The 25923-nt window shown below is 48.1% G+C and overlaps 1 protein-coding gene across 1 annotated transcript in view; it reads right to left on the bottom strand.

Moving 5' to 3' along the window:
- LOC145361002 (RAS protein activator like-3-like) overlaps nt 1–25923 on the bottom strand; it is a 91999-nt gene that overhangs the window by 34654 nt on the left and 31422 nt on the right. The window lies entirely within an intron of this gene.

Below are 25923 nucleotides of genomic sequence, written 5' to 3'. Positions count from 1 at the left end.
TATAGCACCTTCAGCGTAATGAAACATCCTGCCGTGCTTCACAGAGGCACCAGAACAGCAAAGTAGGTGCTGGGCCACATTAGGAAATTTTAGGTGGTTAGCACTGCTGCCTCATAGCGCCAGGGACTCGGGTTTGATTCCTGCTTGGGTCACTGTCTGTCTATTCCAGAGATTGGGGGGTAGGGGGGGTGGTGCGTGAAGGGATCGGAAAACAAGAAGTTTCAAATTGCTTAACCGTGAGCCAATGTGGCTTATCCCTGTCACCACCAGGGAGATAGGCGACTGGTAGCAAGGTTTGACATGGCAGCAGAATGTCAGATGTTTACAGAGAGTGGAAGCTGAGACACCAGCCAGGTCTAATGATAGCATTGACACAACTGATGGTTCCATCAGCAACTGAACTGAGGCAGCTTTATATCATAGATTCTAAAAAGCGGGAACATTTTCCCTTCCTCCCTCCCAGAGTGCCAACAGCAGCTTTGACCCTGAGGGACTGGTTAATTACCACCTTCTGGCTTCGAATGCCAACTAATGTGCCAATCCTGCAAGTTCTCCAACAATAACAGGGAGATGTCACGAGCGTGAGGAGAGAAATGTGTGGAAAGCTGGTGATGCTGATGGTCTCCCCAGAGACACCTCATGCACCATCGTTCCACATGGCACAGAAGGTGGCCATTCAGCCCGTCACACCTGTGTTGACTCTTTGAAAGGGCCATCCAATTCTCCCCACTCCCCCACCCTGCTCCCCGCCTCCCCTCCCCAGCCCTGCAAATTCCACCTTCTCAGAATATTTTTATCCAAATCCATCTCGAAGGTTACCATTGAATCTGCTTTCCGGCAGAGCATCTCAGCGAGGTCACAGCAACCTGGTGTGACCGCTGAGTGGTATACAGCAGCAGGGAGGTGAAAGATCAATATCAACATTCCATCGGTGTGAAACATTGCCCCAGTATTTTACAACGGTTTTGCTCGAGTGAGGCAGGCTAAGTGGAGGCCCATGTGAAATTTCAACTTGGTGGTCAGTTGGTGTTGGCATGGGTCAATTGGAATGGACATGGGTCAGTTAGAGTGGGCATCAGTCAGTTGGAGTGGACATGGGTCAGTTGGAATGTGCATGGGTCAGTTGGAGTAGACATGGGTCAGTTGGAATTGGCGTGGGTCAGTTGGAGTTGATATTGGTTACCTGCAGTTGGTATGAGTCAGTTAGAGTGGCATGGGTCAATTGGAGTGGACATGGGTCTGTTGGAATGGACATGGGTCAGTTGGAATGGACATGGGTCAGTTAGAGCGGACATGGGTAGGTGGAGTGGGCATGGGTCAGTTGGAGTTGGCATTGGTTATCTGCAGTTGACATGGCTCTGGTGGAGTGGGCATGGGTCAGTTGGAGTGGGCATGGCTCAGTTGGAGTGGACATGGGTCAGTTGGAATTGGCATGGGTCAGTTGGAGTTGATATTGGTTACCTGCAGTTGGCATGGGTCAGTTGGAGTGGGTATGGGTCAGTTGGAGTGGATGTGGGTCAGTTGAAATGGGCATGGGTCAGTTGGAGTGGGCATGGGTCAATTGGAGTCGGTATTGGTTACCTAGTGTTGACATGGCTCTGGTGGAGTGGGCATGGGTCAGTTGGAGTGGACATGGGTCAGTTGGAGTGGGCATGGCTCAGTTGGAGTGGATGTGGCTCAGTTGGAGTGGACATGGGTCAGTTGGAATGAGCATGGGTCAGTTGGAGTGGACATGGGTCAGTTGGAATGAGCATGGGTCAGTTGGAGTGGACATGGGTCAGTTGGAGTGGGCATGTGTCAGCTGGAGTGGGCATGGATCAGTTGGAGTGGGCATGGGTCAGTTGGAGTGGGCATGGGCTATTTGGCTGAATGGCCATTTTCTCTGCTCGAGACTTGGAGTAATTTGAGGTGTTGGGATTGATAATGTGAGCTGGATACTGAGGTGGGCAAACTTCCCATCCCAGTCCATCAATTAACCAGAAAACAGCTCAGCAAAGATTATATCAACTAGTGGCGGAAAAACCTCAGCATATTTACCAGAGAATGCTGCATCTGCATCTCACTGAGATAGAGCCTGTCACGTCCTGTAGATACTATCACACAGCCCCAGCTGAAGAGTAGGTAAAATGCTGAGGGGATAGTAAGTGAACTAACTGACAGAATGAACTGCCAGTAACTACTGAAATGGGGGAGGCACCAACTCAGTGCCAGTCGCACAGCAAGCAATCAAAATACTCTCACCATTACCATCTCATGAAACCATTGCTTACAGAATCTTCATCCCCACCCCAGAGAAGTCAGCACTGGTTGGGGTACAGAGATTCCTTGCCTCAAGTTGGGTCCGAGTCTCTCTCCAGGAGATGGGTTCCTAACCCAAGCTGGCACTCCCAGGAGGCAGTGGGGGAGGAGTGCCACACCGTTAGGGGTGCCACCTTCCAAACAAACACCATTATTTATCCCACAAAGATACACCGCAGAAATTCACCAGAGGTTCCTTAGACAGCACCTTCCAAACCCACAACCACTTCCATCTAGAAGGACAAGGGCAGCAGATACATGGGGAACACCACCACCTGCAAGTTCCCCTCCAAACCACTCACCATCCTGACTTGGAAATACAGTCACTGGGTCAACCCCACAGCACGTGGACTGCAGCGATTCAAGGAGGCAGCTCACCACCACCTTCTCAAGGGGCAACTAGGGATGGGTAATAAATGCTGGCCCGGCTGGCGAGGCCCATGTCCCGCGAATGAATAAAGAAAAAGATTCATCATCCCTAAAAATACAGATTAACCATTCATTGAACTCATTGCAGTTGATGGAACCCTGGAGTCTACAAGTTACCTTCCATCACAGCAGTGACAACACTGAGAAAAATTAAGCACTTTAATAGTCGTAAAGTATTTTGCTATGTCTGCAGGTTGGAAGGGGCATTTTCAACATGCATTTCTCCCTCTACCTCCTTTCCCACACCTACTATACTCAGTGTTAAAGCTGTGTGTGAGTGTAGCTGATGGAGGAACATTGGGCCCCGGTGCGATACAGTGTCGAGAATCCTGGCTCACCGATCCCAAGGAAGATTGTGAAACCCGGAAACTGGGGAGTCTGCGCTTGCACCGTTGGGAGGAAGAAGCCACTTCCCGTCACATAAACGCAAGGAGCTCATTCCTGCTCTCCGTTGGGTGGCACAGTGGTTAGCACTGCTGCCTCACAGCGCCAGGGACCCAGGTTCGATTCCTGGCTTGGGTTACTCTCTGTGCGGAGTCCACACATTCTCCCCGCGTCTGCATGGGTTTCTTCCGGGTGCTCCAGTTTCCTCCCACAGTCCAAAGATATGTAGGTTAGGTGGATTGGCCATGATAAATGTGTGGGGTTACAGGGATAGGGCAGAGAAGAAGGACTGACTAAGATAGTGGGTCAGAGAGTCAGTACAGGCTCGATGGGCCGAATGTTCTCTTCTGCACTGAAGGGACCCTTCTGGTTCTATTCTATGATTAGCCTTTGGATATAAATGAAGCTATTTATACAAAGAACAAAGGAAAATATAGCAATAGGAACAGGCCCTTCGGCCCTCCAAGCCTGTTCTGTTCATGACGCCCTAACTCAATTAAAAACAAATCTTTTGCCCTTTCTCGATCCGTATCCGTCTATTCCCTCTCTCTCTGTTTATATAGTCAGACCAATAACTCCAGTCAGAAAACTGGAAAACAACATAAAAGCTGATAAAGCTCCGGGGGGGGAGGTGAAAGATGAAATTGCTGCGCCTCTGACGCAAATCTTTGTCTCTTCTTTGGACACAGGTGAGGTCCCAGAGGACTGAAGGGTAGCTAATGTGGTACCGCTGTTTAAAAAGGGCAGTAGGGATAACCCTGGTAATTATAGGCTGGTGAGTTTGACATCGGTGGTAGGAAAATTGTTGGAGAAAATTGTTAGGGATAGGATGTATAAGTATTTGGAGCGTTGCGATCTGATTAGGGATACGCAACGTGGCTTTGTTCAGGGGAGGTCTTGCCTTACGAATCTGGTAGAATTTTTTGAGGAGGTGACAAAAACGGTTGACGATGGGCGAGCCGTTGATGTCGTCTATATGGATTTCAGTAAGGCGTTTGACAAAGTCCCTCACAGTAGGCTGGTAGAAAAGGTTAAGGCACATGGGATACAGGGACAGGTATCTAGATGGATTGCAAACTGGCTGGGCAATAGGAGACAGAGAGTAGTAGTGGAAGGGTCCTTTTCAAACTGGAGGTCTGTCACCAGTGGTGTGCCACAGGGCTCAGTACTGGGACCTCTTCTCTTCGTAATATATATAAGCGACTTGGAAGAGGGCGTACATGGTGTGATCAACAAGTTTGCAGATGACACCAAGATGGCAGGATTGGCGGATAGTGAGGAAGATTGTCAGGTGACACAGCAGGATATAGATAGGCTGGTATACTGGGCAGATAGATGGCAGATGGCTTTAATCCTGACAAATGCGAAGTGATGCATTTTGGAAGGAATAATGCAGGGAGGAGTTACATGATAAAAGGTAGACCAATAAGAGTATAGAAATGCAGAGGGACTTGGGAGTGCAAGTGCACAAGTCTCTGAAGGTGGCAACCCAGGTGGAGAAGGTTGCAAAGAAAGCTTATGGAATGTTAGCCTTTATAGGAAGGGGTATAGATTATAAGAGCTGTCGTCTAATGCTTCAGTTGTACAGAACGTTGGTTAGGCCGCATTTAGAGTACTGTGTCCAGTTCTGGTCACCTTACTACTGGAAGGACGTGGAGACCCTGGAGAGAGTGCAGAGGAGGTTTACCAGGATGCTGCCTGGTATGGAAGGACTGGGATATGAGGAAAGATTGGGAAAACTGGGGCTTTTCTCCTTAGAAAGACGGAGATTAAGGGGGGATCTGATAGAGGTGTATAAAATAATGGAAGGTATAGATAGGGTCACCAGTGGCAGGCTTTTTCCTAGATTGGAGACAGATATCACAAGAGGTCACGAGCTAAGGGTGAGGGGGGAGAAGTATAATTTGGATACTAGAGGGAGGTTTTTCACACAGAGGGTTGTGGGGGTATGGAATGCGCTACCAAGTAAGGTGGTTGAGGCAGGCACGCTGGACTTGTTTAAGGTTTACTTAGATAGGCACATGAGTGACACAGGGATGGAGGGTTATAGGCGACGGTTTTAAAAAGGGTCAGAGCCTCGGGACGATACTGGAAATGTAATACTACATGTTAATGTTTTGTCTCTTTTAATCCGCAGGTGTGTCGGTCTACCTTGTTGTCAAACGAGGGGCATACACACGGTGGGTCGTGCGTGGGCTGCTCTTGGATGTTTCGAGAGTGGCCTAGTACTTCGTGTCGTTGTGTGTGCTTAAACCTGGACCAGCAGACGGGCACCACAACAGCTCAGTGACTATCACTGCTAGCTGTGCAGATACATGGATTTGGGCCAGTGTCTGTGGGAGTTTGCGCATTCTCCCTGTGGTTGCGTGGGTTTCCTCCGGGTGCTCAGGTTTCCTCCCACGCCCCAAAGATGTGCTTTTAGGCTGATTGGTGTAACAAATTGACCCTACACTGTTCTCCCCTGAATCTGGTTACAATAGGAGTACCATTAGCATACACACAGGGCAAGGTAGGTGTAGGAAAATGCTTTGTTGAAGGGGCAGTGCGAACTCATTGGGCCGAAGGGCCTGTTTCCCGTGCCGTGTTGTTCTTTGTTCTTTGTTTGCATTCCGGTAGCACCTTCCAAGGGCTCAGGGCATCCCAAAGCATTTTACAGCCAATGAATCACTGTTGTAATGTAGGCAGTCCAACCCACACACAGCAAGCTGATACAAACAATGCGATAGTGACTAAATAGAATGATTTTATTGATGTTGGTAGATAAATACTGGCCAGGGCACTGGGCAGGGCGGGGAGAGCAGAGGAACTTCCTTATTCTGTGAGATAACACAACAGAGTCATTTACAAGAGAGCAGAAAGGCCCTATGTTTCACTCTCATCTAAAAGACACCACACCCAACAGTGCCGCACTCCTTCAGCAATGCACTGGAATGTCATAGAATCATAGAATCCCTACAGTGCAGAAGGAGGCCATCCGGCCCATCGAGCCTGCACCGACCACAATCCCACCCAGGCCATATTCCCATAACCCCACATTTTTACCCTGCTAATCCCCCTGACACTAAGAAGCAATTCAGCATGGCCAATCAACCTAATCAGCACGCCTTTCGGACTGTGGGAGGAAACGGGAGGAAACCCACACAGACATGAGGAGAATGCGCAGACTCTGCACAGACAGTGACCCGAGGCCAGAATCGAACCCGGGTCCCTGGTGCTGTGAGGCAGCAGTGCTAACCACTGTCCCACCGTGTCAGCCTAGATTTTTGTACTCAAGGCCTAGAATTGAACCCACAACCTTCTAGTTCTAAGGCAGGAGAGCTGACAATTGTATATTAGTTGTGTTTAGTTGTATGAAAATGGTGAACATTGACCCGGAGGGTGGTGGGGGGGGAGAGGGATTCATTGTGTCTCTATAAATAGACACAGGCTGGATGTTGGGTTAGGAGATGCATGCTTGAAACGTGTAACCCTGTCAACAAATAGTTATGATAGTTGTGAAGATTGCGTCCAGTTCCAGCCTTCAATAATTGGCTTTGTAGAGCATAACGGATAGACAGTTGGATAAATCCCCCACTGGGGTCTGCATTGCCGTTTCTGACTGCAGTTGATTTTATGCACTATATCTGCCTAAGACCACAAGAAACTAACAAAAGGTTGTGAATGTAGCCCAATCCATCACGCAAACCAGCCTCCCATCCATTGACTCTGTCTACACTTCCTGTTGCCTCGGCAAAGCAGCCAGCATAATTAGGGACCCCATGCACCCCGGACGTTCTCTCTTCCACCTTCTTCCATCGTGAAAAAGATACAAAAGTCTGAGGTCACGTACCAACCCACTCAAGAACAGCTTCTTCCCTGCTGCTGTCAGACTTTTGAATGGACCTAAGTTGAATGGCATTAAGTTGATCTTTCTTTACACCCTAGCTATGATTGTAACACTACATTCTGCACTCTCTCTTTTCCTTCTCTATGAATAGTAAGCTTTGTCTGTATAGCACGCAAGAAACAATATTTTTCACTGTCTGTTAATACATGTGACAATAATAAATCAAATCAAATTGTTTGTGTTGCTATTCTTCATTCACTACATTTTGCTGAAGAAATAATCTTGCTTTAATCGGGCGACTGTGTTGTCATTTAGATTATGAGATCAGTTTGTACCACGGAGAGACTCTGTTTACAGTCAGAGAGGAATTATAGGACTGAAGGAGGCCATGCAGCCCATTGAGTTGGTGCTAGCTCTCTGTAGGGGAATCCAATCAGTTCCATTTACCTGCTCTAGCCCTATATAAGTTTATTTACCCCAGAAGGAAAAAACAGTTTGGGCCAGTATTCTTATTTCCACACTACTGCCTCACAGCACCAGGGACACGGGTTCAATTCCCTGCTTGGGTCACTGTCTGTTCAGAGTCCGCACATTCTCCCCGTGTCTGTATGGGTTTCCTCCAGGTGCTCCAGTTTCCTCCCACAGTCCGAAAGATGTGCAGGTAAGGGTGCATTGGCCATACTAAATTCTCCCTCAGTTATAAGCTTATTTATTAGTGTCACAAGTAAGGTTTACACTAACACTGCAATGATGTTACTGTGAAATTCCCCTAGTCGCCACATTCTGGCGCCTGTTTGGGTCAATGCACCCTATGCAGCATGTCTTTCAGACTGTGGGAGTAAACCGGAGCACCCGGAGGAAACCCACGCAGACACGGGGAGAATGTGCAGTCTCCACACAGACAGTGACCCCAAGCCAGGAATTGAACACGGGTCCCTGGCGCTGTGTGGCAGTTGCGCTAACCACTGTGCCACCATGCTGCCCATGTACCCAAACAGATGTCGGAGTGTGGCAACGAGGGGATTTTCACAGTAACTTCATTGCAGTGTTAATGTAAGCATTACCTGTGGCAATAATAAATAAATTAAAGTTGAAAGTATACAGGTACAGTTCAGACCGATATACTATATATTCCTGTTTTATTGGTGTTCCATTTTAAAGTATACAAGACCAGTTTGGACTCGTATTCTTATTTCCATGTTTTACTGTTTTTCCCCTTCTGGGCCACAAGTACCCAGCCAATTTCCTTCTGAAACCATTAACTGCCTTTGCTTCCACTCCCCTGGAAGGTGTGAAGACAATCCTTCTTCACAACACCTCCAGATCTCCTAACAAAACCTTGAATCTACGCTCCGTATACCATCAACAATATACATCTCCCTCAAATGACCATAAAACCACGAGAACCAGCAGCAGAATTAGACCGTTCGGCCCATCAAGTCTACTCTGCCATTCCATCATCGCTGATATGATTCCCATTCTCCCTCCTGCTCCCCATAACCCATGATGCCCTGACTGATCCAAGACTGATCAAGTGCCCTCTTGACGTCCTTTGCCCCAGGGATAGCGACCCCAGCTTCTCCAACTCAGAGCTGAAATCCCCTGGAATCGCTCCGGTCAATCTCCTCCGTGCTTCGGTGGTGGTAAAGCAGCCTTTGTGTGTATGGGAAGTTCCCCCCCATCCCCCCACCCTCCTTCAGTCCTACCTGATTCCTGCTAATTGGCTGATTAGAGGTGTCATCACCTACTTTGCAATGGTGAGGGCAGTGGGTTAATTGTGCCGTACGCTCCCCAGTTTGGAAATAAAAGTAGGTTAACGGCAGGCACAACAACTCCTAGATGTACATTAACAAACCTTAAAAGCCTTTCATCTCAGGAACGTGTATGTCACTTCTGTCTCATACTCTTTAACTCAGCTACAACACCCCACCTCCACCAGCCTAATCTTTGTGCGTCATCACCTTCATCAAACCCTACGCTATGTGTTTGAGGCACTATTACTCATCAGCAATGTTACAACAGCCAGACTTATCAAACAGAGAACTTCAGTCGGAAATGAAGCTGCCAAGTTTCTCATTACTCCACAGGAAGAGGTTTCAGCGACCAACTCATTTTTTAAATTATTAATTCATGGAATATGGGCGTTGATGGCTGGGCTAGCGTTTCTTATCCAATCCTAACTGCCCGTGGACAATTAAGAGACGACAACATTGCTCTGGAGTCACATGTGGGCCAGACCTGATGAGGACAGTAGATTTCATAAGTCCGTAGAAGTAGAATTAGGCCATTCGGCCCATCGTGTCCGTTCTGCCATTCGATCATGGCTGATATGCTCCTCATCCCCATTTTCCTGCCTTCTCCCCATAACCCTTCAACCCATTAAAAATCTGTCTAACTCCTCCTTAAATTTACTCACTGTCCCAGCATCCATCGCACTTTGGGGGAGCGAATTCCACAGATTCACAACCCTTTGGGAGAAGTAGTTTCTCTGTTTTAAATTTGCTGCCCCTTATCCTAAGACTGTGACCTCTCGTCCTAGAATGTCCCACAAGAGGAAGCATCCGCTCCACATCTGCTTTTATCATCTTGTATACCATCCCTGAAGGACATTAGTGAACGAGATGGGTTTTTCCAACAATGGTTTCACATTCATCAGTAGATCCTTAATTCCTGAAGCATATTTTTTAATTGAATTCTAATTCCATCATCAGCCATGGCAGGATTCGAACCCTCAAATGCAGAACATTTTTGGATGGATAGTCTAGCAATACCACGAGGCCATTGCCTCCCCTTGAAATGTTGAAATTAAGTTTGTTTAATCGGGGGTGGGGGGAATCAAACTTCATCTGATTCCAGGTCACCCCATCCCCACCAAGGGGCTCTGGGATTCAGTCCACAGTAATGGATAAACTCTGCATAAATCGCGCCCCCCCCCCCCACCCCCCGCTTCCAGCCCCAGAAGAAGTGTTTTCGGAGGTTGGAACCATAAACACATCAAAGGATAGAGCTACAAATTAAGACTATAAACAAGAAGGTGGTGTTTTCCACAATCTCAAGATACCCTAAGGTGCTTTACAACCAATGAGGTGTTTTTGGAGTGCTGCAGTGAGCGCACTAAGTTCTACAAACAGCAATGTGGTTAAGATCAGATATTCTGTTGGCCAAGAGATCAATGTCAAAGTCACCATAGTCCCACAGGCAGCTCTCCACTTTGAGGGTGTGGGGAGAACTGACTGGTGACGATTTAACCTGAAGTTCACCACAACTTCTGGTGAGAGGCAAGGTTGAGAAGGTGGGTGTGGTGACTTCAGCCAGGATAATGAGGTTGCCTTGCTAGAGTAAAAACTAACTGATCAGGGAGCCTCATGCTGCCTATTTAAAGCAGGTGTGTCACTCTCTCTGCCTGCTGAAGCCAGGAGCAACTGGAGAGCTGGCTGTGTACAGATGTACGGTGTAAATAAAGTAACTTGGTGACGGGACTTCCGCCTCCGTGGAGTTATTACAGTGGGGCCTCAGCTGGTACAGAAATTAAACCCACGCTGTTGACATCACTCTGCAGCACTAACCAGCTGTCCAGCCCACTGAGCTAACCAACTGACTGTGGCTCACTGGCTAACATTCTCACCTCTGAGTCAGTTTGAGTCTGACACAGGAGATTTCAGCACACGCATCCTTGCATGCCACTCCGGTGCAGAGCTGAAGGAGTGCCGCATTGTTGCTGGTGAGCATATCGGATGAGATATATGGGTGGCACAGTGGTTAACACTGCTGCCTCACAGCACCAAAGATCTGAATTTGATTCCTGGCTTGGGTCACTGTCAGTTGCACATTCTCCCCGTGTCTGAGTGGTTTTCCTCCGGGTGCTCCGGTTTCCTCCCACAGTCTGAAAGACGTGCTGGTTAGGGTGCATTGGCCGTACTAAATTCTCCCTCAGTGTACCCGAACAGGCGCCGGAGTGTGGCGACTGGGGGATTTTCACAGTAACTTCATTGCAGTGTTAATGCAAGGCTACTTGTAACACTAATAAATAAACTTTAAAAATATCAAGCCCAGACCTCTCAGACTGACACAAGGCTCCCCACCCGCCACCACCTGCCCTCCCCAAGCCCCGTGACACTATTTCAAGTAAGAGCAACAGAGCTAGGTGGCCTGAGTAATATTTACCCTTCAGTTAACATCACAAAAAAAACCAGATTATCTGGTCATTATCATATTTTTGTTAATGGGATCTTGCTGTGCTCTGTTGCCTACATTGCAATAGTGACCACACAAAACACTTCACTGGTTGTAAAAGCCTCTTTGATTCAGAATTGAGGGGGTTGGCTTATGAGGAGAGACTAAGAGACTGTGGGGTATCTCATAGAAATATATAAGATTATGAAGGGAATAGATAAGTTAGAAGCAGGGAAGTTGTTTCCACTGGCAGGTGAAACTAGAACTAGGGGGCGTAGCCTCAAAATAAGGGGGAGCAGATTTAGGACTGAGTTGAGGAGGAACTTCTTCACCCAAAGGGTTGTGAATCTGTGGAATTCCCTGCCCAGTTGAGGCTCCCCCATTGAATGTTTTTAAGGCAAGGATAGACAGATTTTTGAACAGTAAAGGAATTAAGGGTTATGGTGAGTGGGCGGGTAAGTGGAGCTGAGTCCACAAGAAGCTCAGCCATGGTCTTGCTGAATGGCGGAGCAGGCTCGAGGGGCCAGATGGCCTAATCCTGCTCCGAGTTCTTATGTTCTTAACAGAACCAGAGTAACGTTAAGGTGCAGAAAGAGGCCATTCAGCCCGTCACACCTGCACTGGCCAGAAAAGGTGAAAAATAAATCTAGCTAACTGCTTATTTCAATCCCATTTCCCAGCACCTGGTCTGTGGCCTTACAGGTCCAGCTCTTCAGATACAGATCCAGGTACATTTTAAATAAGTCGTGTGTTTCAGTCTCAATCAGCAACTCAGGCAGTGAATTTCACGCCCTCCGGGTGAAACCAGCTTTCCTCATCTCCCCTCTAACCCTCCTACATTGAATCTGTCCTCGGGTAATCGACCCCTCAGCCAGGGGGGAACAGGTCTCTCCCACATACCCCAGCTAAGCCCTTCATGTTGTAGACCTCAATTAGTCACCCCCTCTGCGCAGAGGAACACAACCCTAACCCTGTCAAATCCCTCCACAATTTCCAAGTCCTGGCAACATCCTCGTAAACCTCCCCTGCACTCTCTCCACAGCAATGATGTCCTTCCGGTAATGTGGTGACCCAGAACCATACACAGAATTCCAGCTGTGGCCTCACCAGCATTTAAAACATTTCCATCATGACATCGCTGCTTTTGTATTCAACACCACACCCAATAGCAGCACATTGGTTAGCGCTGCTGCCTCACAGCACCAGACACCACAAGTTTGAGTCCCAGCTTGGGCCTCTGTCTGTGCACGTTCTCCCTGTGTTTGCATGGGTTTTCTCCGGGCGCTCCGGTTTCCTCCCACAGCCCAAAGACGCGCTGGTTAGGGTGCATTGGCCGTGCTAAATTCTCCCTCAGTGTACCCGAACAGGCGCTGGAGTGTGGCGACTGGGGGATTTTCGCAGTAAACTTCATTGCAGTGTTAATGTAAGCCTACTTGTGACACTTAAAAAGAATAATAAAGGAAGTCATGTACTCGCTAACCACCTTGCCCTCCTATCAAGGACCAATGGACAACGCCCTCCAAGTCTCTCTTTGCTAATGCAACTTCTGTCTTGATTCTGAGGAATGGGTGGTAGATGATGCCATCCCAACAGCCATGAACAAATAACAAAAAAAAATTCTTTCATGCCGTGTCCTAGGCAAGTGGCACCTCACAGCATCGCAGAGGATGGTTGAATGTGTGTGGAAATGAGGAAACTCAAGAATAAACAACATTCTCACATTTAGATAATGAGTCATTCCCTGCTCTTAAACATTGAGGAAGCTAAGATCAGACATTGGCCAAAATAAATAATCTCGAACGGCCGCTTTGTGGCTTTTGTTAAAAGCAAAATACTGCAGCTGCTGGAAATCTGAACTGCAAATGGAAAGTCCTGGAGGCACTCAGCGGGTCTGGCAGCACCCACCGAGAGAGAGAAACAGAGCTGACGTTTCAGGTCGATGACATTTTGTCAGCACTGAAATAAAGTTAGAGATTAATCCGCCTTTGACAAAGTGCGGAAGGCGGAAGAGGGGAAGGAAAGAGCAAAAGGGGAAGATGTATAACGAGGTGGAAAGGCAGGAGAGATTGAACGACAGAGGGGATGATGGGGCAGGGGTAAACACGATGGTAATAGGACAAGAAGAGAAACAGTCCAAGTGACAACGATGGATTCATCACCATTTAATCACTCCTCCCCTCCGCAATCGGGGAGATGGTGGCGTAGTGGTATTGTCACTGGATGAGTAATCCAGAGATCCAGGATAATGTTCTGGGTGCTCAGGTTCGAATCTCATCCCTGCAGATAGTCAAATTTGAATTCAGTAAAAAATTGGAATTAAGAATCTACTGTTGACTAGGAAAACATTGTCGGAAAAACCCATCTGGGTCACTAATGTCCTTTAGAGAAGGAAATCTGCCGTCCTTACCTGATCTGGCCTACAAGTGACTCCAGAGTCACAGCAATGCCATAGAGGTTTACAACATGGAAACAGGCCCTTTGGCCCAACTTGTCCATGCTGTCCTTTTTTTTAAACCACTACGCTAGTCCCAATTGCCCGCATTTGGCCCATACCCCTCTATACCCATCTTACCCATGTAACTGTCTAAATGCTTTTTAAAAGACAAAATTGTACCCACCTCTACTACTACCTCTGGCAGCTCGTTCCAGACACTCACCACCCTCTGTGTGAAAAAATTGTCCCTCTGGACACTTTTGCATCTCTCTCCTCTCACATTAAACCTATGCCCTCTAGTTTTAGACTCCCCTACCTTTGGGCAAAGATATTGACTATCTAGCTGATCTGTGCCCCTCATTATTTATAGACCTCTATAAGATCACCCCTCAGCCTCCTAGGCTCCAGGGAAAAATGTCCCAGTCTATCCAGCCTCTCCTTGTAACACAAACCATCAAGTCCCGAAGGCATCCTAGTAAATCTTTTCTGCACTCTTTGCAGTTTAATAATATCCTTTCTATAATAGGGTGACCAGAACTGCACACAGTGCGGTTGACTCTCAACTGCCCTCTGATATTGAGGGATGGGGACTAAGTGCTGGCCCCATCCAGATAAGCCACATTCCTCAAAACGCATAGCTATCGCGGACTTTCTCTGTTGCCTGCTTCTCCTATTTATTAGCTTGCCTATTAGCTGCTAAACTTCTAAACTCTTTCAATTTTGCAGCCCCACCTCCAGCGAGACCGGAAAGTCCCACCCGAGATCAACGGACATTTCCGTTGTCCAGCCCCTCTCCCGCTCCGATTCCGTGGTGTGGGCGGGGCAGTAGAATTCCGGTGATTAACTCTGTTTCTCCCTCCCCCTCCCCCCCCACCACGCTCACCACCAGACCCGCTGGGCATCGCCTAACTTTATTTCACATTTCCAGCATCTGCAGCATTGTATTCCAAAAGAAAGGAGTGGATTTGCTGAGCAGGTGGTTAGTGGGGTTCGGGGGGGAAGGGGGGGGGGCGGGGGGTGGGGGCGGGGAGGCGGTGGACATGAGAAAGCAACAAGTCAATCATTATTCGAAAAACACGGCAAGGGCAGAGGATGTTTTATGAAGTAATACTCCCGTGGAATGTGGGCATCGCTGCCAAGGCCAATGTTAGTTGCCCAACCCCAATTGCCCTTGATGGCTGGTTATGCCTTTTCAGGGGGCAGTTTCAGTTGAGAGTCAACCACATTGTTGTGGGTCTGGAGTCACATGTAGGCCAGACCGGGTAAGGACGGCAGATTTCCTTCCCGAATGGACATGAGTGAACCAGATGGGTTTTCCCGACAGTTGATTCATGGTCATCATTACTGAGACTAGTTGGAATTCTAATTCCATCAGCTGCCATGGTGGGATTTGAACCCATGACCCCAGGGCATTAGGCTGAGCCTCTGGATTACTAGTCCAGTGACATTACCACTTCACCAATGGGCTTGAAAAGACTAGTGGAAGCTTTCGGTCAAATCAAAATTATTTCTTCCTTTGAAAGCAATAGAATATTAATATCCAGGAATCTTCAAATATTTCATCAACATAGGACATTAACAGTGCAGAAGGAGGCCATTCAGCCCATCGAGTCTGCACCGACCACAATCCCACCCAAGCCCTATCACATAGCCCCATGTGTTTACCCTGCTAACCCCCCCTGACACTAAGGGGCAATTTTAACACAGCCAATCAACCTAACCGGCACATCTTTGGGCTGTGGGAGGAAACCAGAGCAGCCGGAGGAAACCCACGCAGATACAGGGAGAATGTGCAAACTCCACCCAGACAGTGACCCGAGCCGGGAATCAAACCCAGGACTCTGGACCTGTGAAGTAGCATTGCTGACCCCTGTGTCAACATGCCGCCTTCATGGAACATCCACTAATTCCCTTGGACTCAACAAAGGAGGGATTAACAGGGTAAATATATGGGGTTACGGGGATAGGGCCTGGCTGGGATTGTGGTCGGCGCAGACTCAATGGGCTGAATGGCCTCCTTCTGCGCTGGAGGGATTCTATGATTTTTGTGAAAGATGTTTTCTGGGGACTGTTAGTTGGAATGGGGGGGGATGAAATGTACCCTGTTTGTCCAATCATTCCATCCAGAAAATCCCGCTGGAGATTTGCGATACAAACAGAACATGCTGGAAAATCTCAGCGGGTCGGGCAGCGTCCGCAGAGAGAAGATTTTTTTTAAATCTCCTCCTACTTGTCGAAAGATTCTCTCTCTGGACGAGTTTTTCCAGCATCTCCTGATTTTTCTTTAGTTAGCAGATCTCCAGTATCCGTGGTGTTTGGCAGATTTTGGAAGATTCTCAATTTCTTGGGATATTTGCCTGGAGAGAATTTCCACGGGCTGAAAGTGTCCCCATTAACAAGCACCGTCTGCGGCTCTTTGAGAAGAGTGGAATTTCCCCATGACTCTGCGTGGAGCTCTGAACTAACTCTCAGTAGTAGGAGCTGGGTTTTTTTTTCTGCGAGATGATGAGGGCTTTATCTCAATAAATATTTCAGTGTCGAAGAAAATTACAGATTTGAGGGAAGGAACATGCACTTTGTACATTACCTCTCTCTGAAATGCGGCTTAATTGTGGGAAAACACCTAACACAAAGAGAAGGGGAGAGCCTAGAAGCAGCACAGTAGGCACGGTGGTTAGCCGTGCTGTCTCACGGCGCTGGGGACCTGGGTTCGATTCCTGGCTTGGGTCACTGTCTGTGTGGAGTCTGCACGTTCTCCCCCGCCAATATCTGCGTGGGTTTTCTCCCACGCTCCAAACGATGTGCAGGTTAGTTGCGTGTGCTAAATTCCCCCTCGGTGTACCCGAACAGGCACCAGAGTGGGGCAGCTGAGGGATTTTCACAGTAACTTCATTGCAGCGTTAATGCAAGCCTACTCGTGACTAATCAATAAACTTTAGAAAGCTACTGGACAATTTGCTAAACGGTGCAAGCTAAGATTGTCAGAGGAGTCACTCACCTTGCTGTACCCCACAAGTCAACCATTTCTTTAAGCCCATCTTGACCTGTGGCTCTTAGGTCTCTATTATCGCCCGGTGTTTGGCCTTAGGTTCCAAGAGTCGTCAAGCTGTGGCTGCCTTTGCCACGACCCCCTTGCCTTCTGACAGAAGCAGTATTGCCTTTAACAGAGCACTCTACCTCCCCCCCCCTCACGCACCTCGACCCTCCGACCCGCTCGCTCTGGGCTCCTCTCGAGACTTTGGCCACCACCTCTCACCACCCCCCCCACCACCCCCGCCCCTTCGAGTCCGTTAACAAATGGACTGCGCGCCTCCCCTGCAAAACGCTGCCTCCCACAGCGCAAAGTGAGATCGGTTTGATTGCAACTGCCAAACCAAGTTTGACGGTCACGTGACCACATCGGTCTGATTCAGAGGAAATGCTGAGCCCCAAATCTTGTCCTTTTTCTACTTTCTTGACTTCCTGCTTACAACAACATATCTCACAGTCTGTCGAATTTCCTCAGGTTCTCAACCAAGGTGCTCTTGATTGACAGTAAGGTTTGTAAACGTTTCCTCAGCAGCTACAGGAGGGGATAGAATGGAACAGCACAGAAGGAGGCCATTCAGCCACTGCTGCACGTGCCACCTCTTTGAAACAATTCTCCAATTGGTTATTTTTTTGTTATAAAATTTATTTATTGGTGTCACAAGTAAGGCTTAGGTTAGCACTGCAATGCAGTTACTGTGAAAATCCCCCCTACCCACCACACTCCGGCGCCTGTTTGGGTACATTGAGGGAGAACGTACCATGGACAGTACACCTGCAGAGTGGGACCGTGGTTAGCACTGCTGCCCCACAGCACCAGGGACCTGGGTTCCACTCCCGGTTCGGGTCACTGTCTGTGTGGAGTCTGCACATTCTCCCCGTGTCTGTGTGGGTTTCCTCCGGGTGCTCCGGTTTCCTCCCGCAGTCTGAAAGACGTGCTGGTTAGGGTGCATCGGCCGTGCTAAATTCTCCCTCAGTGTTACCCAAACAGGCGTCAAGTGTGGTAGCAACTAGGGGGTTTTCCCAGTAACTTCACTGCAGTGTTAATGTGAGCCTTACTTATGACTAATAAATTAACTTTAACCAGCACGTCTTTCAGACTGTGGGAGGAAACCGGAGCACCCGGAGGAAACCCACACAGACATGGGGAGAACATACAGACTCCATACAGACAGTGACTCAAGCCAGGAATCGAAGCCACTGTGATGCCGCAATGCTAACTACTGTGCCACTATGCCATCCACCACCCCCCTCAGCCCCACTGTCTCACCCAAATCTTTCATTTCCAAATGTTTACCCAATTCCCTTTTGAAAGAGACCATTGAGTCAGCCTTAATTCCTCCACCCTTTCACATCATAGATCATAACAACTCACTGTGTAGAAAATAGTCCTCATCTTCCCCTCTGGATTTTTATTCTAATGATTTTAAATCTGAGCTCTCTGTTTATCAATGCTCCTGCCACTGAATCCAGTTTCTCTTTACTTACTCCATCAAAGCCCTTTATCACCTTCAACACTTCTGTCTCCTTAAGATCCCTCTGTTCTAAGGAGAACAAAATGTCAGTTCCTGTAGTCTCCCTACAGAGGACATCACAGCAGTTAGCACAGCCACCTCACAGCGCCAGGGACCCGGGTTCAATTCCCGGCTTGGGTCACTGTCTGTGTGGAGTTTGCACATTCTCCCCGTGTCTGCATGGGTTTCCTTCAGGTTCTCCGGTTTCCTCCTGCACTCCAAAAATGTGTGGTCAGCTAATTGGCCATGCTAAATTGCCCCTTAGTGTCCAAAGATGTGCAGGTTAGGGTGGATTGGCCATGCTAAATTGCCCCTTAGTGTCCAAAGATGTGCAGATTAGGTGGATTGGCCATGCTAAATTGCCCCTTAGTGTCCAAAGATGTGCAGTTACGTGCATTGGCCATGCTAGATTGCCCCTTAGTGTCCCAAGATGTGTAAATTAGATGGTTTAGCCATGCAAAATTGTCCCTTAGTATCCAAAGATGTGTAGGTTATATGGATTGGTCAAGCAAAATTGCCCCTTAGTGTCCAAAGATGTATAGGTTAGGTGGATTGGCCATGCTAAATTGCCCCTTAGTGTCCAAAGATGTGCAGGTTAGGTGGATTGGCCATGCTAAATTGCCCCTTAGTGTCCAAAGATGTGCAGTTACGTGCATTGGCCATGCTAGATTGCCCCTTAGTGTCCCAAGATGTGTAAATTAGATGGTTTAGCCATGCAAAATTGTCCCTTAGTATCCAAAGATGTGTAGGTTATATGGATTGGTCAAGCGAAATTGCCCCTTAGTGTCCAAAGATGTATAGGTTAGGTGGATTGGCCATGCTAAATTGCCCCTTAGTGTCCAAAGATGTGCAGGTTAGGTGGATTGGCCATGCTAAATTGCCCCTTAGTGTCCAAAGATGTGCAGGTTAGGTGGATTGGCCATGCTAAATTGCCCCTTAGTGTCCAAAGATGTGTAGGTTAGGTGGATTGGCCATGCTAAGTTGTCCCTTAGTGTCCAAAGATGTGCAGGTTAAGTGGGTTGGTCATGCTAAATTACCCCTTTGTGTATGGGGTGGGGTGGGGTGTTCATAGCATCAGTGCAGGCTTGATGGACTGAATGGCCTCTTCTGCACTGTAGGAATCCTATGATTCCATGAGAACTGTAGTTTGTTTGACTTCAGCTCTCTCTTCGCCTCTTGCTGAGTAAACTCTACCTGAGACCACCTGTGGAGACCCTCTGTTGCCCAGAGCCAACTGTTTACAAATAAGGGGTTACACCTTTAAGACAGAGATGAGGAGAATTCTTTTCTGTCAGAGAGTTGTGAGTTTTTGGAAGTACCTTCCTCAAAAGACAGTGGAAGCAGAATCTTTGAATGTTTTTAAGGTGGATTGGCCTTAAGGTTCTTGATTAATAACAAGGGGAAGGGTGAAAGGTTAGAGGGGGAGGAGGGGGTTAGTTACAATCAGATCGGCTGTGATCTTAGCGAGTGGCGAAGCAGGTTTGAGGGGCCAACTGGCCCACTCTTGCAGCTAATACGTATGTTTTTGATTTGGTTATTGTCACATGTATTAACATATAGTGAAAAGTATTGTTTCTTGTGCGCTGTACAGACAAAACATACCATTCATAGAGAAGGAAAGGAGAGAGTGCAGAAATGTATGACTGTTACAGTCATAGCTAGAGTGGAGAGAAAGATCAGCTTAGTGTGGGGTAGGCCCATTCCCTGCTGTCTGATGGCAGCAGGGAAAAACCTGTTCTTGAGTCAGTTGGTGCGTGGCCTCAGATTTTTACATATTTCTCCCAATGGAAGAAGATAAAAGAGAGAATGTCTGGGGTGCGTGGGTGTCCTTGATTATACCGGCTGCTTTGCTGAGGCAGCGGGAAGTGTAGATAGAGTCAATGGATGGGAGGCTGGTTGGAGGCTGGATGGATGGATTGGGCTACATTCACAACCTTTTGTAATTCCTTGCAGTGTTGGGCAGAGCAGGAGCCCATACCAAGCTGTGATGCAACCAGAAAGAATGCTTTCTGTGGTGCATCTGTAAAAGTTATGAGAACTGGATCACACATGCCAAATTTCCTTAGTCGTCTGAGAAAGTAGAGGCGTTGGTGGACTTTTTTAACTATAGTGTCGGCATGGGGGGAGATACCAGGACAGGTTGTTGGTGATCTGGACACCTTGAAGCTCTCGACCATTTCTACTTTGTCCCCATTGATGTTCTCCTCTACACTTCCTGAAGCTGATGACTATCTCCTTCGTTTTGTTGGCGTTGAGGGAGAGATTATTGTCATCGCACCAGTTCACAGATGTACTTGTGTAACTAATACACAGTGAGATTTAAGCTTAAGTAGTTTCTGGATTGCATAATCAGAACATGCAGTGCCTATATCGAGTAACTGAGATAAGTTGCACAATTGTAGGCAACTCTGAAACCTGTCATTATATCAGCTGAATGTTACGTCAATGCACTTCAAAGTGCGACCCACTTTGGAGAAGTGGGCAGCACAGTGGCACAGTGGTGATCATTGCTGCCTCACAGCACCAGGGACCCGGATTCGATTCCAGCCTCAGGTCACTGTCTGGAGTTTGCACGTTCTCCCCATGTCTGCATGGGTTTCCTCCGGGTGCTCCGGTTTCCTCCCATGCTCCAAAGATGTTCAGTTTAGGTGGATTGACCATGCTAAATTGCCCCTTTGTGTCAGGGGGATTAGCAGGGTAAATACATGGGGTTACAGGGAATCGGTTATATAAGGCATTGGTGAGGCTGAATTTAGAGTATTGTGTACAGTTTTGGTCACCTAGTTACAGGAAGGATATTAATAAGGTTGAAAGAGTGCAGAGAAGGTTCACAAGGATGTTGCCAGGACTTGAGAAGCTGAGTTACAGAGAGAGATTGAATAGGTTAGGACTTTATTCCCTGGAGTGTAGAAGAATGAGGGGAGATTTGATAGAGGTGTGTAAGATTTTGATGGGTATAGATAGAGTGAATGCAAGCAGGCTTTTTCCACTGAGGCTAGGGGAGAAAAAAACCAGAGGGCATGGGTTAAGAGTGAAAGGGGGAAAAGTTTAAAGGGAATATTGGGGGGAATTCTTCACTCAGAGAGTGGTGGGAGTGTGGAATGAGCTGCCGGATAAAGTGGTAAATGCGGGGTCACTTTTAACATTTAAGAAAAGCTTGGAGGGGTACATGGATGAGAGGGGCGTGGAGGGATATGGTTCAAGTGCAGGTCAGTGGAACTAGGCAAAAAATGGTTCAGCACAGCCAAGAAGGGCCAAAAGGCCTGTTCCTGAGCTGTAATTTTCTATGGTTCTATGATTCTAGGGCCTGGGTGGGATTGTGGTGGGTACAGACTCGATGGGCTGAATGGCCTGCTTCTGTACTGTAGGGAATTCAGTGATTCTATCAGTTAGGTTGCACTGTGGGATATGCAGAAGAATCATAGAATAGAACCCCTACAGTACAGAAGGAGGCCATTCAGCCCATTGAGAAGGAGCTGTCAACTTCTATCCCAATTGAAGTTCACTCAGACTTGCCCCAGATATGAAGAGGTTGTTCACTGATTTGAACCTCTTCCCTGACTGTCTCTTTTACGATAAAGCATTAGTCATTTCCTGCCTGCCTAGACTGCCAGCTATAGTTTTGCTGATCGGCTGTTTGGAAGTCGGGGCGATAGTCATGATCACGTTGACTCGAACCCAAACACAAGCCCATCCGGCGTGTGGGCAAAGGAAATCCCCCCCACGGTGTCTGTCTCAGGTTCTGCGTTTCCGAGGGATATTGTTAACCGCTTCCAACGGTTACGGGTTACTTTCAATAAGATCAGTCGTGAAGCTAAGATTACCAAGCCTTACCTCATATTCACTGTTCAGAAGCAGGCCATTCGGCCCACCTAGTCTGTGCCAGCCTTGAGGCTCCACACCAGCCTTCTCCAACCTTTCTCCCTCTCAGTGAATCCCTTCCATCGCTTTCTCCCTCCTGTTTCCCACTTCACTATTTCCCCTTCAACTCCTCACTTCAACCACTCTTGGTGGGAGGGAGTACCACATTCCCCCCACCCACTGGGTAGAAATGTTTATGCTGTACTCCTGGTTGGAATGAAGAATGACCGTCTCATACTGAAACCCCCCCCCCCCCCTCACGCCCCACTCCACTCCCCAGGTTCTGGTCTTGTCAGCAGAATGGCTAAGATTAAGCTTGCGATCCACTGTAATCCCACTCTTGTCAACTTGGAGCTAGTATGTATATCCCTTGTGGGGACCATGAATTATATTCGATTGGAGTTGGTTTTTGGAGTAAGCAAGGAGATGTGCTAAAGGCTTGCCCCGTCCACTCTCTACATTGCCTTTGTGACTCTGAGAAAAAGATGTTTTTCAAACGTAAGCATTATTTATAGAATCCCTACAGTACAGCAGGAGGCCATTCAGTCCATCGAGTCTGCACCGACCACAATCTCACCCAAGCTCTTTTCCATAACCCGACATAATTACCCTGCTAATCCCCCTGGCACTAGGGTCAATTTAGCATGACCAATCCACTTAACCCGCACACCTTTGGAGTGTGGGAGGAAACCCACGCAGACATGTGGAGAACATGCAAACTCCGCACAGACAGTGACCCAAGCTGGGAATCGAACCTGGGTCCTTGGCACTGTGAGGCAGCAGTGCTAACCACTGTGCCACCCCTTCTACCACAATGGTCCTGCATCTAGACTCCAGGGAAGCCCTAAGTGTGGCGGGGGGAGAGGGGTGGTCTACAGAGGCTTATGAGCAAATCTGCAAAATAGTTTCTCTAGCTGGGCGAGCGAGAGTAAAACACAAAAGGGGAAAGGGTAGGAGGGAAACTTGCGTTTCCATCTGCCTTCTACAGATAGCAGGCAAGGTGGCCAATCCCAAAATTCCCAGATTCTCTCCACAGTCATGGGGAGGGAGTCTCAGCTGCTGTAGTTCTCAGAGGTAAGCACCCAGCCCTCCCTAACCTCGCAGTTAGTTTTGAGAGGAGGGGAGAGGTGAGACACTGCTGCGACACTTGGGTGGGGAGAGTGTTGAATTTGGGTTCAAGGGCAGTGAATGTGTCAACATGATGCTGCATCGACGCACCCCACCCCCTCACTCCCTGCATCGACGCACCCCACCCCCTCACCCCCTGCATCGACGCACCCCACCCCCTCACCCCCTGCATCGACGCACCCCACCCCCTCACTCCCTGCATCAACGTAGCCCACGCCCTCACCCCCTGCACTGACGCTCCCCACCCCCTCACCCCCTGCATCGACATACCCCACCCCCTCACCCCCTGCACCGACGCACCCCACCCCCTCACCCCCTGCATTGACATACCCCACCCCCTCACCCCCTGCATTGACATACCCCACCCCCTCACCCCCTGCACCGACGCACCCCACCCCCTCACTCCCTGCATTGAAGTACCCCACCCCCTCAACCCCTGCATCGACGCACCCCACCCCCTCACCCCCTGCATCGATGCACCCCACCCCCTCACCCCCTGCATCGATGCACCCCACCCCCTCACCCCCTCACCCCCTCACCCCTCCCCCAAACCTCCAGACCGTGTACTTCTAACATTTTCTGTTGATATTAACCTCTCATTTGGTTAGATTCTTGTGACTGTTGAAAATATAACATCCTTATTCAGAAAAGGAGGGAGGCAAAATGTTAGAAGCTACAGGCCCAGTTATCTGACATTACAAAATTGTTGGAATCCACGACTGTGGAAGCAATAAAAGGAACATTTCAAGAGTCAGAACGCAACCCATCAGAGTCAGCATGGTTTTATACAGGGTTAATCATGTTTGACTAATTTGTTAGAGTTCTTCAAAGATCCAACAGGCAAGGCAGATAATGGGGTTCCTGTAGATATAATGTATCTGGACTTCCAGAAGGCATTTGATAAGATGCCACACAAAAGGCTAATACACAAGGTAGGTTCACATTGGGATTAGGGTTAACTTATTATCTTGGATTGAGGACTGGCTAACCAACAGGAAGCCGGGATAAGTGGATCTTTTTTGGATCTTTTCTTAGAATCATAGAATCCCTACAGTGCAGAAGGAGGCCATTCAGCCCATCGAGTCTACACCCATCACAATCCCACCCAAGCCCCATCACTATACCCTCATGCATTTAGTCCCCCTGTCACTAAGGGGCAATTTAGCATGGCCAATCCATCTAACCTGCATGTGCACAGGAGATGATGGCCTAATGGTGTTATCGTTAGACGATTAATCCAGAACCTCAGCTAATGTTCTGGGTTCGAATCCCACTACGACAGAATTTGAATTCAATAAAAAAAATCTGGAATTAAGAATCTACTGATGACCGTTAAACCATTGTCAGAAAAACCCATCTGGTTCACTCATGTACTTTAGGGAAGGAAATCTGCCGTCCTTACCCGGTCTGGCCTACGCATGACTCCAGAGCCACAGCAATGTGGTTGACTCTCAACTGCTCTCGGGCAACAAGGGATGGACAATAAATGCTGGCCCAGCCAGCGATGCCCGTGTCCCACAAATGAATTAAAAAATAAATAAAAATCTTTGGATTGTGAGAGGAAACCAGAGCACCAGGAAGAAACCCATGCAGACATGTCCCCTCGAAAGCTTGTGAGTATTATCAAATAAATCGGTTGGACTAAAATCTGGTGTTGTCAGACTTTTTACTGTGTAGGTACACCCACAGTGCTGTTAGGTAGGGGAGTTTTCCAGAATTATGACTCAGTGACAATGAATGAACTGCGATACATTTCCAACTCAGGATGGTGAGTATCTTAGAGGGGAACTCACAAACATTAACCACATTAAAACCTAATCTGTTGGCACACACCCGCATTTAAGTTACACGGAACCACTATCTCCAGGTTTCCTGTTTTATTTCATTATTGTCTAAATCACTGAAATTAGCATCAAATTGCGACACTAAGCAGGTACCCACTTCTTGAAGACATTACTTAAAACATGCAGCACGTGGTGAGTAGTATGGTGTAATTTAATTTGGTTGGAGGGCAGTGGTTAGGAGTCAATTTGAAACAGGGTCCTTCGCCCTCAGTAGAATTAGAACCACGCTGCCCACCCTCCCCAAACACTGACACACTCAAAGACCTCCATCAGCTCACCCCCTCACCCCTGTCTCGTGTTTCCCTGTGAGGTGGGGGGAGATTAGAATTGGCGTCTCCATCAGAGGAAGCGCCTGGCTGGGGTCTCAGGGCAGATGCTCCATGATTTGCCACAACAGAATCCACCACCTGCTGGGCAACCAGTTAACTGCAATCCCAGCGTTAGACATCCTCTTAGGGTGGGACAGTGACACAGTGGTTCTCACTGCTGCTTCACAGTGCCTGGGTTCGATTCCGGCCTTGGGTGACTGCGCAGAGCGTTGTGGAGTTGAGTTTACAAGAATGTTTATAAAGATGTAAAAAAAACTGTCAGAGAGAAAAAAAACAGTGTATAAAAGCTGGTTTGTGTGGTCCATGCTAGAATGTTCAAATTGCAGGTATACACAGAGTATACAGATGGCAACATTTGTTTCAGAGACCAAAAGCATCAGGATTGCCTTAGTAACCAGCTCTGCAGGCTTTGGTTAGCCTATGAGTTTAAAGAGAACACCCAACTAATGGGAACCTATCAGATTTGAATTTGCTGTTGCTGTCAACCTCCGGCCAATCCGAGTACAGGAATGTTGATAGATCATTAGCACCATAAAAAGGAACTCAACTGCCTTCAGTACAACTCTATCAGAGGTTGAGCCCAGAGTTCAGAGAGTCATAGAACCCCTGCAGTGCCAAAGGCCCATTGAGCCTGCACTGACAACAACCCCAACCAGGTCTTGCCCCATCCCTATAA

This window comes from Carcharhinus amblyrhynchos, chromosome 33, assembly GCF_965287045.1.
Source record: "Carcharhinus amblyrhynchos chromosome 33, sCarAmb.v2.hapA, whole genome shotgun sequence".
Classification (NCBI taxonomy): Eukaryota; Metazoa; Chordata; class Chondrichthyes; order Carcharhiniformes; family Carcharhinidae; genus Carcharhinus; species Carcharhinus amblyrhynchos.
Note: the sequence above shows the minus strand (reverse complement) of the source record. Positions and strands in the feature narration are given on the sequence as shown.